This window comes from Dipodomys spectabilis, unplaced genomic scaffold, assembly GCF_019054845.1.
Source record: "Dipodomys spectabilis isolate Male_0828 unplaced genomic scaffold, ASM1905484v1 ptg000612l, whole genome shotgun sequence".
In the NCBI taxonomy this organism is placed as follows: Eukaryota; Metazoa; Chordata; class Mammalia; order Rodentia; family Heteromyidae; genus Dipodomys; species Dipodomys spectabilis.
In genome coordinates this window covers 1,100,743-1,105,295 of record NW_024871289.1, presented here as the reverse complement: position 1 = coordinate 1,105,295, position 4,553 = coordinate 1,100,743, and the positions used below count along the sequence as shown (strand labels likewise).

Here is a 4,553-nt window from a genome sequence, read left to right as displayed (position 1 = left end):
ATAATCGCCTTAGTAGAGTGCAGAGACTACTTTCCAAAAAGGCCACTCATGTGAATACTAGTGATGCTGATGAGTACACCCCTCTTCATCGAGAAGCTTTCAGTGGACACTTAGTCATTGTCCATGAGTTGGTAGCTCAAGGTAGATATTCATGTAATAATTGTGAATGGCTGGACACCCCTGCACAGTACTTATACATGGAATAATAACAGAGTGGCTACTTTATTTCATCATGATGCAGATACCAATGGCCAAACTAAAGGCCTCTTGACCCCCTTGCATCTTGCTGCTGGGAATAGAAATAGCAAAGTTATGCTAGATCTCCTTCTGTTGAACCATTATATCAAACCAGGTCTGAAGCACAACTTGGAAGAAACTGCATTTGATATTGCCAAAAGAATAAGTATGTATCACTACCTCTTTGAAGTTGTGGAAAGCTGTACAAATTGTTCTCCTAAGTCCTAATGGTTTGGGTAAATTTCTTAAATTTCAAAATTGCCAGTCCATCCTATGTGTCCATACAAAATATTATCACAATACAAAGCAACAGCAATATCTTACTTTAAAAATTCATGAATTCCATGGTATTCTTCCAAGTGAATTGCCTGACTTTGATGTCAATATACATTCAAGTTGTTTGTATACATCTAAAATGTTTTCTGTAGCGTTTGTGATTTTTTAATAAGAAATAATTTTAACTTAACTGTTGAAATGAGTAGTACAGAAACTAAAGATATTTCTGGTGCTTGTCTGAAAAAAGTATATTTTAAAATATTTAGTATTCTGTTTGTATAGTATCCATAATCTAGTTCATTCTCTCCTAGATATAGTACTTTGAATTCAACATTGTTTTATAATATATAGGTTCATTAATGTGTCCTTTCAGATTGCATTCCATATAGAAAAGGTTTAAGATTCCTTTAATTCCTAGGTCCTTATAGAATTTTATTTCTTTGGGATAAAATTAAAATGTTATCTAATTTCAAAACTTTTATAAAGGTTATGCAATGTAAAGGCCTTCATAAAAAGGTGAAGATTAAATGGTGTAAAACTAACTTTTATTCCTATGAATTACATGTATAATTACACTTGTATATTTGTAATCAACTGTTTAATAACTGTTTTTCATTTCTTCACAAATTTTCATATCATCCTTGTGCAAGAGCCATGTCAATCTCTGTATTGTAATTTGGGTAGATGTGCTGCTGAAGCATGTAGTATCCTGTAAATTTAAGTAAGTAATGATGCAATCTTAAGACAGGCATATATCCTTGGTTGCCTATTTGTAACAGGGAAACCTTATTGTTTCCTAAATTTCTATTCATCTTATTTCTGTAAAATTCTGTTTTTGGTGGAAAAAACTTATATTGATTCTTCAATTGCTCACATTTGCAATTTTTGTCAATTAATTTTTTAAGACTTTTTTATTTGAAATTTGATCATACTTTGAAGCCTTTATAGGTAGGTCCAAAGGTGATGGCTTTTCAAGTACTTATTTATCAACTGAGTTAGCTTTGTGGAGCTAAAGGATTCAAACGAAGCCTTGCTTAAGAGCTACTCTAAACTTCTCCAGCTTAAAATTTCCAAATTGAGGTCTTACTGGCACAAATGTCTGCCTTACCCTTTACCCTTGCTCCATGTAGGAACAGACCAACCAGAATATCTTACCCTGACAGTATAGCTTGTCTTACTGGAGCAAAACTAATCTTAGTTACAAGTGATCATAGAGAGATTAACAGTTCAGACAGAACTGTTCAGACAGAAGGTATTTTTTCAAAATATAATTATTTATTATCCCTACCATTTCAAAAGTAGCTAATGCCAAGAAGGTGAAAAAAATTGTTCATATGCATGATTACCTAATGTCCTGGCCTGTCCACCATCCAACCAGGCAGGAACTTCACCACCGATTTTCTATCACCAAATATATTCCATAGCTCCAGGAGAAGTCCATATGTTTCTCCTCGTTATTAGGCCTTAAATTGGTAATGTTTTAATCACAATGTTTCCTCTTGTCTCTAAGCTGTACATCTCTGAATGGTAAAGCTTTAGCTCTAATTCTACCAAACACTGAGGTAGAGGTAATGGAATAATATTTTAAAACAGTTGACTTTGTTACCCTAAAAACAAAAGAACAACGCAAAACATTTTCTTATATTACATATACTTATATAATTTATAATTATATGTGCTGCTTTTATATTTCACACAGTGAATCTTACTAAAATTAATTGATAATTTGACAAATTAGTTGTTATTTACTCCAATAAATAGATTGGAATATAAATAATCAGGATTAGAATATATATTGGAATATAAAAAAAATCAATGCAATGTTTTCGTTATAAACTTGTGATACCTTCTAAGTGTTCTTGGTTTCTGAATTCACATGGTAAAAAAACAATTTTGTTTTCCTCTAATCTATAAGGGATTTTACTCTGCTGCTCTGTTTATTGCTTTAACTCGCTGGTCCCAAACTGTTTTTCTGCATATTTCTGAAGCATTTCTACTGATTATACTCAAATTTTGCTGATATGATGTCTAAAAGGTATTATTCTTCTACAGGACCCACGGGTCCTAGGATCCCAGGTCCCATTTATCTTCATCATCAGATAACTAGGGCAAGAGTTCTCATCTAGGCCCATGCAACATGCCAACAGAAAGTAACTGAAGAACCATCTCAATTTCTCCTTTCCTATATTTCAGGGCCCCAATTCCTTGAAATGCAGGAATTACCAGAAAGCAATTGTCAAATGCCAGGCAACTTAAAATGCAGGATTAAATCACAAAATGTTAAAGTGCAGTAATTGAAACTTTCAATTTTCAGATGACTATCCCATATGAGTGGACAAGACCACAAATGTCACAAGATTATTTGTAATACCCCTCTCGTAATGATTAATGAATGATTTCAGTCCAGCATCAGCAGGCCAAAAAATAGTTCCTGGAACGATAGATCCAAAATTGGTCTACAAATGCTAGGAAAACTTGACATAGAGGTCAAATATAATTCAGAAAAACATTGAGAAGATCCTTAGTGCTTCAAAACACTGGTATTTCAGTAAAACTTGGTTCTATAGTATAAAAATATTGTCATTCTCAAACAAATGATAACCTACATTTAATTTCCTGAAAGTATATTCCTTTTCAAATAAACTTTTTAAACTCACACTTGCCAAAGTAACACTTTACAAGTAGATAATATTTAGTGACGTTACAAGTTTTTCAAGTGTAGGGAGCAAGTTACAATAGAGTTGATTTATTTCCCAGCACTAATGCCAAACAGGTTCAACCATTCATTAAAATGTAGAAACAGTACCCCCCACCATTTTTGTTTTTCAGTAGGTGCATTCAAAAATTTGTTAAATAGATCAGCCTCCCATATTTCAAACCAAAACATTAGCTAATAAAGTAAATTTCATCACATAATAAATAGATTTTGAAAAGTCATTAATAGTTGCTTTATCATATGGTGTTTTATGTTTTCCCTATCTGTCTAACATAGTAAGAAATATGACTTTATGTCTTTTTTTAATTTTAATTTTTTGTGAACATACTGTACAGAGGGTTTACAATTACATGGGCAAGATAATGAGTACATTTCTTATCAAACATTGCAGCCTCCTCCTTTGTTTACCCTTCACATCCCTTCCTAGTGACTTTAAGTCTTAAATATGGGTACTCATCAGAGATTTGACAAACATAAAATTTGTCTTTTATTTCTATCATATTCCTCTACAGTAGTCAATTTTAGTTTTCTTCTTTTTCCAAAACTTATAGGTAGTAGAAAATATTATCCCATGTAAAATAAAATAATCACACACCATTGTACAAAGCCATTTACAAAACTGGTAGTTAGGAATACATTCTAAGCCCTTTTTAAACTTTCATGTTGACTACAGATTAATCTTTCAAATGGAGGGGAATAAAATCATGTCTAGGTGTTTCATGTCTCCAGTCTTGCAAATTGTTACTTCAGATGAATGAATTATGGAAATATAAGCTGACATCAGTTCAAGTATATGTAGGATCTAAACTCCATGGAATGTATATAAACCTTTCAAAGTACTAGCAGACAGTTTAACAGAATGACTATCAGAAAGATGAAAACAGAGAAGAATAATAGTAAAGACATAGAATGAATGAAAATGGAACGAGGAACGAGTACAGCTAGAACACTCAATGTACACATGTGAGAAAGGACGTGGTAAATCGGAAATAAATCTTGTAGAAGGGGTTGGTTTAGAATGATAGATGGAGTGACTCTGATCCTGGAACATTGGAAAATTAGATGGACATATTTAATTGTAACAAACTTGCACAACCTTTTTAAATTCAGTGAAAAAACACAACAAAAAAACAAACACACACTAGAACCACAACCAAACAGCAATCTCTATAGAGTATGATTATGACCTCTCAAAATTTTAATTAGTTAATGAAGGACAATCTTGGGGAAAGCATACAAAACTGTTTAAAGTGGGCAGTTTGGGATAGAGGAGAATTTTTAACAGATTTAAATAAATTGTCTAAGGTTATAAATCACCTACATC

At 32.4% G+C, this 4,553-nt stretch overlaps 1 pseudogene; it reads right to left on the bottom strand.

Annotated features, from left to right (window-relative positions):
- Positions 1–1,114: 1,114 nt before the first annotated feature.
- On the bottom strand, positions 1,115–1,214 carry LOC122100965 (annotated as a pseudogene).
- Positions 1,215–4,553: the final 3,339 nt, after the last annotated feature.